At 34.8% G+C, this 16,133-nt stretch overlaps 1 protein-coding gene across 2 annotated transcripts in view; it reads left to right on the top strand.

Annotated features, from left to right (window-relative positions):
- The first annotated feature begins 4,461 nt into the window (after nucleotides 1-4,461).
- The window catches only part of LOC108360063 (putative nuclease HARBI1), a 68,306-nt gene continuing 56,634 nt past the window's right edge, over nucleotides 4,462-16,133 (top strand). Inside the window, exons 1-2 of one of the 2 annotated variants that reach the window (XM_017612208.1) lie at nucleotides 4,462-6,277; nucleotides 6,332-6,467. The gene's annotated coding sequence lies outside the window, so the exon portion shown is untranslated. Of the gene's footprint in view, nucleotides 6,468-16,133 lie in introns of both variants that reach the window. The other variant, XM_017612207.1, reaches the window with a different exon arrangement.

Raw genomic sequence — 16,133 nt, 5'->3', positions numbered from 1 at the left:
TCTAATGGGTTGCTTTTCAAAGAAGATGCTGAAGCATAAGTTTTGCGCTTCCGATACAAGTACTTTTTTTCGATACCTACTTGCATCGCAGTAAAAAGTATCGAGTACAAAAATACTTGGTAAATTGAGAAAAGTATCGAGTATGTACTTGGATTTACTTGTATCGATTTATCCCTACCCNGATATTGGCGCTTAAAAATGGTCAAATTGCCCCTTTAGTCGCACAACGGCAACACTGTATAAACGGGCTTGCTTATATAGCTGCGGAAATGTATTGCGCATATCTTCCAATTCCTCTAATGGGTTGCTTTTCAAAGAAGATGCTGAAGCATAAGTTTTGCGCTTCCGATACAAGTACTTTTTTTCGATACCTACTTGCATCGCAGTAAAAAGTATCGAGTACAAAAATACTTGGTAAATTGAGAAAAGTATCGAGTATGTACTTGGATTTACTTGTATCGATTTATCCCTACCCTACAAAAATCGCGACTATTCCATGCATGCGTGTAAAGAGTACTCCCAAAGGACCAAGGAGTATTCCAAAATTAACCACATTTCATATAAAAAATATGATCCAATTAACATTGCGATGTCCTAGGGCAGGACCATGTACTCCATCCCTGCATTACATCAGAGTAGCACAAAACTACTCCAACATATTAACAATGGCATTGTTGTTATATTTTTTCGTTTGTACACGCTTTTGTTCTTCACTTCTCAGATGCCTTTTCGAAATTAATAAAAACCAAAAACAAAAATTAAAAATTACATGTTGCCTCTGACGGCATTCGAACCCGAAAATGCTGGGAGCTAACAACTAACAGCGAGCATTTCTACACGTTCAGCTACAGCCAGAAATGTAAATGTGCTTTCAAATGCTCAACTTCAATCACATTTCGTTAAAACACGAGCAGTGATCGGGTAACAAACAATAAACTGGCACAGAGAAACGAGTTGGTCCGCTACAGCATGACAGAGGAACACTTTTGTAATACTCCAACGTACCACAAATAGACTACATGGTCCAACGATTTTTGCAGGGTAGCAGCCGGTCAGTTTGCGTTTGTACTTCATGCTGTAAGCATCACAAGCGCGAGCTGTTTTGCTGAGTACACACATTCAGATACAAAAATATTACGCTTGTATTGGGAGCTCTGCCAACGCTGTGCACCACTGAGCTAAAGCATCGATTAGCAATTCTGAATAAGGTTAGTCATTTTCAATTTTATATCTTTGTTCGTCGACATTATAGGATATGTCTTCATTGCAGGCTATTACTGCAGAACAAAACGCCACAAATACTGCTGTTCTTGTTAAATATATACCAGCAGTACTGCTCAAAGCCGTCGGTGAAATGATTTCTATATCTGGACAAACGCCATCTCCTCGGCATTCCAACAGCTTGCCGACACTTCATCTATTTCAACTAAAGCATGTGATGCAGTACCTCGTCAAGTGTTCCAAAAAATCTATGACAGATTAGCTGTTACAATAACTCCTATAATTTCTATCAGTCGAATCGAAGAAACCACTCGAAGAAGATGATGGCCGTAAAACTATGTAGGCTGATGGAACCTCTTCTGGCATGCCTTTGACGATCGTTAGTCAGACGGAGGCTTCACATACGATATTTTAGGCATGGCTAGAATCCGTTAGCGGACAGAGCACACATTTACAAAATATTTATCAGGCTGCAGAACGTGAAGGCATATTCAATTCGATTTTATGGGTCGATTACGGATGGCAACCGAACTTCAGTTGAGTGGCCAGTGGCTGAAATGGTATTCTGTTATAGTCACCAATATGTATTCTCCTTTGACAAGATTTTGGAGAATCGCGACAACACAGCCGCATACCTATAGGTATACTCTGCCTTTACGTGCATTTGCTAAATTTCTCGCACTTAGATAAAGTGCTGGACAAAGGCAGGAGGCATATCTTCACCATTACATATTAAAGTAAAAAAGTTTAAGGCTTGCAATAAAAGAATACAACAAAACCAGAAAATGATCTCAAAACTATTAAACATAAAAATTGCACGAATAAATAAATTCATAATTTAAAATAAAATAAAATATGGCAATTGTTTTTATATGTACATATTTACAAAGTGGATCTTAAAGCACCCACAGGAAGTCCTACACCTATAAATGACTAATAAGAAAAATAATGAATAACACAAATCCCGAGAAATCTGAACAAGTAACTATGTCGAAGAATCTCTAAAGAGTAGCGAAACTGTATCTCTAAAATAACAAGTAATTTTATGCAAAAAAATCCAACCTACTTCAATGCTCATTCTGGTCGTTCCGGTTACGTAGAACCGACTGTCCTCCCTTTTTAAAATAGGCTAGAAAAACTAGTACGCATTCTACCAAAAAAAAAAAATATCAAGATACATATTTAAAGATTTTAAGTAAAAACTTCCAACTGAAGAAGATTAAATTCCGGTGTCGAGGAATACGTACTACCTGTGATAAATACTTACATAGAAATTTAGCATGTTTGCCTCTTTATTGAAAATTCTTAAAGAAAAATATGTTCCGATTCTAATGAAAAGATGTTTTAAAATATCGGGATTAGTGTTACTGCTGCAATAATATGGTTCTATACCACTAATTTTTTCAAATAAAGCCACTTCCTATATCGTGATATCTGTTAGGTCTGGGCAAACTATGAAAGGTTTGCCAGTAAGTGTCTTAAACCAGAGGATCACTACACACCCTTCTTGAATTAATATATTCTTCAGTAATTAATCATATTATATTAACCTTCGGAGGACACACCTTTTTTATTTGACGTGAACGACACACTGGGGTAAATTGCACCCCAATTGAAATGTTGCTTTTAAAACACACAGCTTAAGCTTTTTTTGCATATATTACGCTGGAAATATTTAGATAAAATAAATTTAAAATGAAATGTCTTATTGAATTTTTCAAAGGTACAAGATCATATAATTGCATGGTTAGCTTTTATTGACATAACGAAAAAGTTTATCAAAAATAGGCTTTGCACTGGGGTGTCTTACACCCCAGTGTGTCTTCTGAAGGTTAAAACATAAGCTGTTCGATTTAAACTCAGTTTACTTAATCCAAGTTTGAACTGGCCCTTAGTCTTAATATGCATAATATTTTATATCGTGTTCCAAAATTCGCTTCGAGTGCGTTCAGTATTGATCATTTGATTTAAATAATTGTTTGTCAAACATTCAGTACTATAGTTTGATTGAGGTTTACATATTCTTCAGTAATTGATCCCATTTTATTAAAATATAAACCTATAATAGGGTAGAAATGTATAGTCTGCCAGAGACAATTGAAGAAAACTACAACAACTCGTGAAAACGTACATTAAAAGCAATGTAGATGAAAGTAATAAATATTATTATTAAAATTAGATCCATATATTTAATATTTTATACCAGTTAATTGAAGTAAATCGGAATATATTTTTGCATATAACATAGTTTCCATATAACTCATAAGGTACATATTTCATTACAAATATTTTTAAGATCACTGCGAATTGTAAAAATAGCGCTAATTAGTGGTATTGAAGTATAAAATATTTTATTATGTTCATGTTTACTTATATAACGCATAACAATATTGTCGCTTACGCCTGTTTGGCGGTTGGGGCTCGTTTTGGAGTACCGACGTATATATCAAGTGATCAAGGTGTTCAATTTACCTCAAATATTTTTCGTGAACTATCAAAATATATTGGAAGTGAATTAATCACAACTAATACATATCATCTCCAGGCAAATGGCATGATAGTGTTTGCATCGACAGCTAAAAGCTTCAATTCTAGCGAGTGGTAATTCTGATAGTTGGTCAGATAAACTTTCAATAGTTTCGTTGGGTTTACGTTCCTGTTTTAAAGAAGATTTGGGAGCAACCCCTCGGAAATAGTCTATGGACAACATTTACGGTTACCTGGAGAGTTTGTTGTTGAATCTCAAAAAGATTTTAATAATACAGAATTTTTAGCAAGATTAAGAATTTATTTCAGAAATTCACGTTCAAATTTATCTCATCATAACAGTCCTGGTAAATGTTTTATGCCAAATGAATTGAAAATATTTAGATATCTTCTACTTCGAACTATTAAAGTTAAATCAAATTTAAATGATCCTTATGAAGGACCTTTTGAAGTCATTGAGAAAAATTCGAATTTTTTTTTTAAATTCTTAGAAATGGTGAATCCGAAAATGTAGCAATTGACCGAATCAAACATGCATATCAAAGCACAATACAGAACACAAATACACGTGCAAGACGGAACAAACAAGTTACTTTTTCTTTACTTTGATTAATTTAAATATTTTAAAATAATTTGTGAGGGGGAGTATTTGTGGTGGTTTTTTATTTGATATTATGTATGAATACACTTTATATTTGAAATACTTGTTTATGGTTAAATGAAGTTCTTTGTTTTAAATAGAATGTTCTTTGGAATATTGTTCTTTTGGAAAATAAAATTTTCATTATTCTGGCTTTCACATTTGGAATAAAAGGTTTTTAATTCTTAATAAATAATTAAAATATTACGACAGACACATCATGAATTTTCCAGAAGAAAAGCTTCGGACAAAATCCTGTAACTTCTGACGGGGAAGAGTTGCCCTCTTATTTTCTCAAAAGTGTTCCCAATGAGAAAATTTTCGTGTTCGGGAACGATTTCCTGTAATTTCTTACTCAGGCCTATCACTGAATCTACGAATTCGAATGCATGCTACGAATACGAAAAAATTTCTATCACTAAACCCGGGTGAACTCGAAAATATCGTTGCCAGCTTCGAATGCTGCACTTTGATGATTTGAAATCAGCAGGGCAGAGGAAACCATAAGCCCAAAATACAATAACGCCGTGACAGTGGCAGCGGCAGTTTTTCGAAATCAGCTGTTTTTAGAAAGTATGGTGTCCAATGATGCGACTCACAATACAGCAGTGGCAGCTAGCAGTACTGCTCAGATTAGCCCAAATTCTAAATTCACTGCCACTGCCTTCATGGCAGCAAACTTCGCATGTTGAATTTGGCATAACTGAAACGCAGCCAACTTCTGTTTATGTCTCTGAAGCCTAAAAGGCAACAACAAAAATGTAAACAAACAATAGGTAATGTCAAAAAAGCCAGTCACTGACAACGCTGCTGCGGCAGTGACTGCCAATTTTAGCAGTAACTGCTGATTTTAAAAGCTGTCGCTGCCACTGCCACTGCGCTATTGTATTTTGGGCTATAGAGACATGTTTGGGAGTTACACTGCTTATGTAGGCAGAAACATTTGTGTGAAAAATGATCTCGCTAGATGGCGCCAGGGTCGAAATATTTTTAAAACCCGTATTTATGGTCCGATTTGGTTCAAAATTAGCGTAGGGAGTTGAGACATAATCAGCCCAATCCTAAATATTCCCGCGGAATTTTTCCTTTGCGAATTTTAAAATCGTCTGAGAAATATTCCTCCAATTCTAAACTGTCTCGGAGAGGGATTTTTTAGGAGTAGGATTTTTTCTCTTTCTATCTTTCGAAATCAGCTGTTTGCTTGTTGTTGAGAGTTTTTCGTTAATTTACCATTGTGATTTTGCATGTTTTGGCAAAACTTTAAAAATTGTGGTTGAATCAGAAACTTAAAAATGAACATCTTAGCGTTAAGTATGTTAGTGAGAGAAATTAATGAAGAAGAAAGGCAACAAACCAATGCGCAACGAGTGGCGAGGAGGAAACTCCGCGACTTGATGAACCCCTTGGAGTTGCCTCAACATTTGTTAGTAAAGGAGTTAAAAAATACGTGTTAAAACAGCTAAATATTTTGTTTTCTACTTCTATACGTAGATTTGAAAAGTACTTCAGGTTGAATAAACTGGCGTTTGAATACTTGTTACAAGTGGTAACGACACATACACAACCAGGTAGGAAGCAGTTTGCTGTTACACCGATAGTGAAGTTGAGCCCCTGTTTGTGCTTTTTTTCGGAAGGTGGTTACCCGACAGGTGTGGGAAAAGACCACGACGTTGGACTAGCGCAGTATAGTTTCTGCAAAGCACTCACCGACGTGCTACGTATATTTGAGACATATCTGTGCCCACGGTGGGTACAGTTTCCAGTGACAGCGGAAGAAAAAAGCAAAATTGCACTGCTTTTTATGTTAAACATAAAATTCCAGCTGTTGTCGATTGTGTTGATGGAACACACGTTAAAATAATTGCACCATTCGAAAATACTCACCTGTACTACAACAGAAAAGGATATTACAGTTAGAATGTTATGCTGGTACGTTCTTAAAGCGTTTATGTGGAAATTTTAAATTATTACTTTTAATTACAGGACTATGAATTAAATTCGTTACGTCGATTCTTCTCATCCGGGTGCTAGTCATGACTCGCTAATTTGGAACGTTAGCGACTTACGTTCACATTTTGACCCGAATTTTCGATTCATCCAAGAAATTTCTAATTAAAAGGTAAAATTTAGCACTGTAAAAATTTTTAATGTCAGAGCGTTAAGCTTTTATATATACATACACCTGCGTTCAACTAATTAGAAATGAAATTCAAAATAATATTGTTTGCAAATTGCGGTTATTCTTTTATTTTTAATAATTTTCATTTAAAATATAATTCAATCTGTAACAGAAATACAATAATATAAGTTTCAAAGCTTGCAAAAATTGCAAAAAAAAATTAATCAAACTTCAAAAAATTTTCATCAAAATTTCCAAATTTTTAATCAGAATATTTAGAAAATTTTCGGGTATGCAGTTCTGTAGCCCATTCAATTGTAGTCTAAGAAAGGGGAAGTCTCAAGTCGTTAAAAATTACCGTTGATATTTTAGAGGTTTTTTTTTGTGAAGGGTATAATCATCATATCTTATCATATAACACTCGATCAAAAGTTTTTTTATATGGAAAAAACCTCCAATCGTATGCTACGAATGCTGCATTATACTAAAGCCAGCTTCCCGACATAAGCTACTGTTCCATATGAACACAGATACATATGTACACCTGCCTTCAACTAATTAGAAACGGAATTCAAAATGATATTGCTTGCAAATTATGTTTATTTTTTTAATTTTAATAATTTTCATTTAAAATATAATTCAATCTGTACCAGAAACCACAAAAATAAAAGCTTCGAAGTTTGCAAAAATTGCAAAAAAAAGTAATCAAACTTTCTAAATTTTTAATCAGAATATTTATAAAATTTTCGGGTATGCAGTTCTGTAGCCCATGCGTTTACAATTACATGTATTAAGGTGATGCTGGATATCCGTTGGAACCATGGCTTATCACTCCTTATCGGATGCCAGGCCAAGGATGTCGCAACATAATTGAGAGGACAAACGGGGTTTTAAAAAACAGGTGGATATGTATCCTTGGTGCTCGAGAACTACACTACTCGCCAGAGAAAGAAGCACAAATTGTTAATGTTACATGTTGCTTACACAACATCTGCATTCATTTCAGAGCGAATGTACCCGAAATACCCGAAGCCGAAGTCGAGGTAAATTTTCCTGAAGTTCACGAAGATCATACTATTACGCCGACGCGCAATATGGAGATTGCGAGATACATAAGAAATAACATCAGTGATTCTTTTAGTAACTAAAAATTCAGAATAGCAGTTTTTGCATTTCTGGCGCAATATTTAATTCTTGTAAGCTTAGCTATAAATATTTATTAATATTTCAATGTAATATACAGTGCCGCACTCAACTATTGGCACATGAAATTTTTCACAATGTGTGTAATCTTTTTCAACTTTTCATTCCAACAAAAAAAAAAATTATAACACAAAACTTTGTATAAAACTCAGAAAAAGGATCAGTCCAGCGCCTTCGTCTTGACCTGCAGCCGCTAAACTTAAAAGTAGAATACGTGATATTATTAAGATCACATTCAAGTAAAAACGGTACATTAAATATTCCTTTAAATTGTATTGAATTGAATTTATTAAATCAATATGAATTGCAAAATGTTAATACTTAGCAATAGAGAAGCAGATCCACATTACCTTCAGCTTGCGTCTGATATTGTGATACCTACATATTTCATGTGCTTGATGAATTAAGTTAAACTTTATTTTTAAATACGTGAAAACGCTCCTAAATACAGCTCAGAAATAAAGCCTTTTTAGACCCATTTCATTTGATACCCATATTTTTAATAATTGCATTCACTTATTAAATAATTTCAGTTTAGCTTTTTAAACAGGTGACAACCCTCTTTAATATTATTAATATTTAAACTAAGGATATCTTACCACCTCCGTTTCAGGTCATGTTTTAATATTTCATTAAACTTATGCATGCTATAATTAAATTCTTATTTTAAAACAGGTGGAAACCTTATTCAAAATATTTTAAAACCAAAACCTAGGTAAACCTTTTTCGACTGACACACATATTGCGATACATAATTAAATTGTATATCTAATTCCCTTAATTCAAGTTAAATTTAATTTCTAACGCATATGGCAACCCTCTTAAATAAAATTAAGAAAAAAACATTTTTAACGAATGCCAATTTATGCCCATACTTTAATAATTCATTTGACTTATTAAATAATTTGAGTTTAACTTTTTACACAGGTGGAAACCCTCCTTAATGTTATAGAAGCAGAAACTAGATTTTTTTTATACTCTTTTGATTGACGCAAATATTTCAGTATTTCATATAATTTAATTTAGTTCGACTTTTCAAACAGATGGCAATCCTGTTCAAATTATTTTTAAACCAAAACCTCGTTAAACCTTTTTCGTCTGACACTTGTATTGTGATACATATTTAAATTATCTAATCCTCTCAATTCAATTTGAATTTAATTATAAAATCAGGTGGCAACACTCCTACATGCAGTTTGGAAATAAAGTTTCTTCTAAGCAATTTTGCTTTATATTCACATTGAAGTAATTTATTTAACCTATTGCTTATATTGAATCTAACTTAGTGACAAGGTGGCAACCCTCTGAAAAATATTTTCAAATCACAAACTCTCGTTGGACATCCATATCAGGATATACATTTCAATTTTTTGCTTTTATTTCAGCCGAACTTGCTTTTTGAAACAGGTGGCAACCCTCCTATATACAATTAAGAAATAAAGCCTTTTCAAAACCATTTCGATCGATACTCATACTGTTATAATTGATTTAACTTAAAAATAATGTGAATTTCATTTTTTTATCATGTGGCAACTCTTTTTGTAAAAATGGCTGATTCAAGGCGAATTGAGCTGTTTGGTGCGTGATTGTCGTAATGAATAGTTTTGTTTACATTCTGTTTGTTTATTTTCGCAAGTCAAATTTTTATTGTGATTGATGAAAAATAATTTGTGTAATTAAATTTTGTGATTCGAAAATAAAAATTATTCAAAGAAAAAATGGGAAAGTGTGCATTGTGCACTAAGCGGGTCAAGCGGGGACAAGGGCCGTTTTTCCAAGTTCCACGCGAGGAACTAACGCGGGTGTCGTGTAGCAGAGTTTGCCACAAGCAGTTTAAGCCAAGTGACGTTATATGTGGTGATCACATCTCGAATTCCAACATTATTTACGTCGGGAAGAGGGCACATTTGTTGCCGGAAGCAGTCCTACATCCTCCACCTTTGCCTGCTGAGATCGCCAATATTTTCCCCACTGCTGGCGACAGTTTTCTGAAGGATACGAGCTGTGTGCAAACAGAGTAAGATCATTAAGCGAGTTTTAAGAAAATTAGGGGATGGTTAATTTTATTTTGATTTTCACTTAGCGTGCCCAAACGCGTGAGCCAATTGGAAATGTGTTAACATATATAAAAATAACTAAACATTCCCCAAACTAACAACATAATTTTTATTATAGGACGGATTTCTGGTTTGCGAATTCCCAAGCTTTACATAGTTAGTAATATAGATTCTGGGGTTTTTTTGCAAGAACTGTATGTGTGAAATTTTAACACTAATTAAAAATACTAAAATGTAGCTCTCGTCTCCCATATTTCATTAGTCCTTCCAGTGAAACTATGAATAATAGCGCTCAGCAGTTTTATTTCATTAGTCCTTCGAGTGAAACCTTTAATAATAGCGCTCAGCAATTGTATGTGAACGAGCCAGTTAAAGGTGTTCTTACACGATATGTATTTGCATGTGTGCATGCCACTTTTTACATATGGAAATGCCAACATATCATGTAAAGGCAAATTAGATTTGTTTCTGTACAAAGCATATGCACGTACATACGAAATAGAAATGTTTCTATTTTCATCTGACACACAGATAGAATCATCTAAGGTTACTTATTTCGTTTTCAAAGATCGTATTTTTAAAAAGTTAAATAAAGACTGTGAATTTGACAGACATACGCAATTACATATGTATTGAAAAAGTCACATTTACAGATGCAAATACATATCGTGTAAGAACACCTTTAGTATGTACGTTTGATTGCACACGTTTACATATTTTATCTTACATAGTTTTTAATTTAAAAAAATAGCTTCCCTAATTCTATGGTTCACAGAGCTGCAGTGTCTGTCAAAGACTGCCAAACACAGACAGAGTATGTGCTTATAAACAAAGAGAATGCTCGGAATAGTTCCATTTTATTACTATACATTCTTTCAGCTATGTGATTATCGAATCCAACAAGGACTACGAAATTTCTGAACTAAACAAAGAGATTAAGAGATTAAAACGCGAGAATCATGCTTTGAAAAAAGACCTGGAAGTAGCGAACATCGTCGGGGGTTGTGTTAAAAAGATATTCACCGAAAATCAAATTCGCAAAATGATGAGTGTGTTTCACCATTCGTCTTTAAGTCTTGAATGATAATCTCCATTTATTCATAATAGCTGGAAACGTGAAATGGTCGTGGAAAGACATTTCAAATGCTATATTTTTGCACGCGGCAGGACCCAGAGTGTACGATCATATGTATGAAAAAGGCTTTCCACTTCCACATGTGTCCACACTGCAGCTCTGATACCGAAAAAAAGATGTAAGCGAAGGTATTATTGCCGCATCAATCGAGAGTATGCAACACAGGTCCAATCTTTCGAAAGACGAAAAAATTTGCGTTCTCTCATTCGATAAGATGAAAGTCGCGGAGTCTTTCGAGTATGATCAGCCGGGAGATTTCGTAAGAAAGCCCGCGAACTATGTCCAAGTCGTTATGGCACGTGGATTGGGGAAATGGTGGAAGCAGCCTATATTTTTCGATTATGGATGTCACTATTCTATTCCTATGTAGAATTGCTCGGTGATTCCGAAAACCGAAATTTTTTTTCTATGGATATCTTTTCGAGATATTTGCAATTTACCATCATTCAGCTTAAAAAAATTGGTTTCACTTAATGACGTATATCCTACGAACCAATTGAATGTTCGTAATACGAGATACGTGAAATGAAATAAAATAAAATTCTCCATAAACAGTATATACATCACTTTCGATAGCTCTGATAGGTTCTGAGAAATTAATTAATCATTTCTGACATCTCTTGCTTTCAATGCAAACACTCTATTTAATCAGGAGTACGTGGCGTATGAGTAACACCCTTTTCTGCTCATATTTCACACAAAAAATCCTTGGACATTTTCATTTGACCAATCAATACTTTCTTATTTATCCACCGATTTTCTTCATTATGTATGTCGGTAGTTTTAAAAGAGGTGCTTCAGTTGATAGAGGATACAATTTGCAATCAGTTCACTTTTGATTCACCATAAGTACGTTCATCACTAGAACTTAAATTTCAAATTGTTGTTTTGTTGTTATTTTTAAAAGTTAAGTTGATTTTCGGAGCCAGCGAGCGATTCTATATACAAATTGGATAGTGGCGTCTGGAGAACAAAATTAAAATTTGTGATCCAGTGTTGTTAATCTTCAAATTTGTGTTGATATTTTTTATGATTCACTAGAGATTTAAAAAGTCAAAAGAAATAGTGAACGATATTTAAAACTTAAATTTATTCAGATAAGCCGTGGTTTCCAAACCCCACAGAGGAAAGCGAAAAGGTTTTTGCATTTGCTGACACGCCACATCTTTTGAAACTAGTTCGTAACCATTTCTTAGACTCGGGTTTGTTGTGGAAGGGCGAACATTTAACCACACGGACAATTTGGAATTTGTTGCATCAAACTTCAAAGTCAGATGTGTCCTTTACTTTTAAATTAAATGACGAGCATCTTTTAGTGAAAGGGATAGGTTGGTTATATACATAGTTACATACAATTTTCGTTAATTCATTCATCTAAAACAAAATTTTAGGCAGGCAAAAAGTAAAACTAGCCGCACAATTATTTTCTAATACCACGGCCAACGCAATTAGACACTGTTTCTCGTTGGAGTTTGACCTACATAACCCCACAGAGACAGCAGATTTCATACAACTGGTCAACGATTGGTTCGACGTGTTAAACTCCTCGATGGAAACTTTTGGTTACCCTGGAAAAGTATTTTACATTAGATAAAGATTTTTCAGTTAGACAATTTTTAACAATAATTCTATGTTTAAAGGAACCTTTCGGTATAGCTCTTTCGAGCCAATTAGAAGTTTTGCAAACTGAACGAATGTGTTTCTGTGCCCATAATTCCCAATAAGACGAGCTTGGAGTATTTTCAAAAAGGGATACTCGTAACAAACCGAGCTTTGGTTATGCTGTTCGACTATTTGAAGCAAAATTCAAAAGTGGAATATTTGTTGACATATCGGTTAAATCAAGATGTGCTAGAGCATTTCTTCGGCGCTATTCGCAGCAAAGGTGGTCTGAATAACCATCCGACTCCGAAGGAATTTAAATACCAGTTGCGAAAGTACATCTTAGGTATAAAAATTAAAAATTCTTAAAAACAAGGAAACGTATGATCTTTTCTATTACTTCGTAGCACGGAATACTGAACATTTTCAAGGCAGTGGTAATGTTGCAGTAGATCGCACTGACTGGCTGAACTCGTCTGACACGCAAACAGAAACGCAGGCGTCGTCTAAGTCTAACGATGTTACTTTCAGCGTAATCGATGGCTTCCATATTGACAGTGAACATGATGACACAAATTCGATGAATCTTGCGCAATCACAGACGATGTTGAAGTATGAAGAGCACAGCGCAACCGAAGACTTGCTTAACGATGGAATGGATCAGGACATATTAAACGCCATTCCCACAGCACATTCTGATGAATGTGGTATTCTTAAAGAGGACGCTTTGGAATATATTTCTGGATATATCATAAAAAAGCTCAATCTTGAGGAATACCAGTCCACGGAAAAATCATTTGCTTGAGCCGACCAAGTCTCCGAAGGCTATTTAAAAAAGCCAACAGAAAAATTTTTGCAAAAAATTAAAGGACTGGAGTCCGTATTTGAAAATATGAACGCATCAGAGATTTCTTTCAGTAAGAATATCCACCAGCAGATGGTCGTAAGAAGCGCGGAAGTTGACCTTCCAGAAAAGGTGAAAAGATTCTTTTTTAAGTGCCGAATTTTCTTCCGCATACGCAGTTTGAACAAGCGGCTGAAAATAAAAAAGTCGAAGCAAAGGATCATGGGAAGCAAAAAGTTTATACAATTCAAACTCTGAGCGGTAAGAAAAACTACAAGTTTTTTTCTGAATCTAACAGTTTAAGATAAAACCGTTTATATCGATGGCTGAGTGGAAGATCGACCTATCTCGGCAGCTAGTTCGAAAACGCCCTATCTCATAAATTGTTTCAAGAACGCCCTACTTCCGAATTTTTTGAAAAACACCATATCTCAGAATTTGGTTGAAGAACGCCATATCTCAAACGAAAATGTGCTGCCATAAGGCGTTTTCGAACTGGCCGCCGAGATAGGTCGATATGTTTATAGTTTTATATAAATTTTCTCATTTAACAGCTAGACACATCAGCATGCACTTGGTAGCACGTTACATGCACCTTAGTAGTCCAGCGGCACCACCGCCACACGCACGGCGATACATCAGCACCACCAGCACGCACTCGGTGGCACAGTAGCACCACCACGCACTCCGTGGCACGCTACACGCATCTTAGTAGAGTAGACCAGCAGCACCACCAGCATTTTAATTAGCATTTGTAATGCTTAGTGTAATGATTCAAAGAAATTCATATATGAATATATATCGTCGTTTAAAGTACAAAACCGCGTATCGTCATTCTGCAAAGCCGCGTGACATTGGCTGCCAAAAATTGCATTTGCTCACACACGCTCTTGGCTCAATCCTTATCCATTCGTCCTGAAATATATTAGCCAGAAAGGCGAATGCTTTATAAAAAAGGGAAACATTTTTAAATATGAATGTTTTTACTCTCTAGAAAATAATTTGTGCAACCTCACATACGCGGTTTTGCATTTTGCTGATACGCGGTTTTGTACTTTAAACGACGATATGTATGTATATATACAAATTTATATTTAAATTTCTCACCCTTGTAACTGTTTTCTCACACTTAATTTTCTAATAATCTTAAAAAATATACATATCGATGGTCCTTTGCAATAACGACACAATTCAAAAAATAAAAACTTACTAATGTTAAGTGGCTCATGTGTCTAATCCTTGTCGAATCCATGTCAAATCTTTTGTACTCACTTTAGCAATCCTTACTGCTTACTTTACTAAAGGATGGAAATGGATTAGACAAGAATTAGAGACAAGAGCCACTTAACAGTAGTTACAATTTTAATGTTTTGAATTTTGAATTGTGGCGTTATTGCACAGGACCATCGATATGTACATACAATCATGTAAAATTGCTCTGTACTTTTCTGTAAAAATATACACACTTAAAATATGTAAGTATGTTTAGTAAAATCACAAATCGGTTAAACACGCGATTTCATAAATTACTTGAAATTTTATTTGAGTTTAGTAAATTTGTAATTGAAATATACGTAAAATTATGCATGTCATAAAAATTATTCTCTTCAACTTTCTTGTGTACATTTTGAATGCGCTTTTTTAACTCTAACATTAGGTAAGTTTTTCTAACGAACGAAAGGAAATACGGGATATGTTATCATTTGTTATTGAAAATAAGACGTACATGCTTTAGGAAAAGATCACCGTGTACAGCAAGTGTGCTCTTATTGCTTTTGATGAACAGTAATACTTTTTTAATTGACCAATTCCCGGGATGTGAACATAGTGGAGGTAAAGAAAAAGAGTTAAGTGACGGTTCCGATGTAGGTGGTGGTGCTGCAGACGGAAAACCCACTGCACCTCCAGCGACTGCCGCTGACGATTAAGCCGACTGGGAACTGCTAAATGGTATCGCCAACGATGTAGGCAAGGATACGCTTGACGAAAGTGTCGATTGCGACTTATGTATATATGGTGGATCCAATAACAGTGTTAACAACACTTGATTGTTTCGGATTCACTTCGGCTACAAGGGCAGCAACATATTTCGCATTTGATTTTGACGAATTCGCAATACTAAATGGGGAGTTTGGGATCTGTTTTGAGTCATCTTTATTGTTGAGATGATGCAGACGAATCTGGCGCGCTGGTTGCGCTTGTGAAGCAGTCGATGTACCATTTGTGTTTGGGTCAACCTTAATTTGCACTGGTACTAATTGTTTTTAATTGATAACACTGTGAGACAAATGGTAGGGGTCAGTGATCGGGAAGGGTTCAAACTACCGGGGAAAGTTATATCGGTAAAAAAGAAGTTATACATGTCCCGGCGTTTCGCTGGGTCACGTCTAGGAATCGAGATATATCGATTTGAAGTTAGTAACTATCATATAGGGGAAATTGTCACCTTTGGTGGTCTTTTTTTTGACATAACTCGAGAACCACTAGTCCGATTTTGCTCAAACAAATTTAAAAAAATTAAAAATTACAATTCCTTTAATCTGTTCATATAACGTTTTTCTATATAATCAACAGTTTTGCCGGTAAAAATAAATGTATGAAGAAAAAAAATATTTTTTGCCTAAAATATTAAATTTTTTTATTTTTTAAATTCATAAAAAATCCAAAACGGAAAAAAAGGCAAGTCGTATTACTTTCACGCAAAGTCACATAACCTTTAAGCAAAATGAGACATAGATCATGAAAATCGATGGACGCGTTTCGCTTTTTTTTTTTTTGCTTAAAGGTTATGTGACTTTGCGTGAAAGTAATACGACTTGCCTCAA

Source organism: Rhagoletis zephyria, unplaced genomic scaffold (genome assembly GCF_001687245.7).
Source record: "Rhagoletis zephyria isolate East Lansing unplaced genomic scaffold, Rhagoletis_zephyria_1.1 Rzeph_scaffold_00513, whole genome shotgun sequence".
NCBI lineage: Eukaryota > Metazoa > Arthropoda > Insecta > Diptera > Tephritidae > Rhagoletis > Rhagoletis zephyria.
This window is presented reverse-complemented; position numbering and strand designations above follow the sequence as displayed.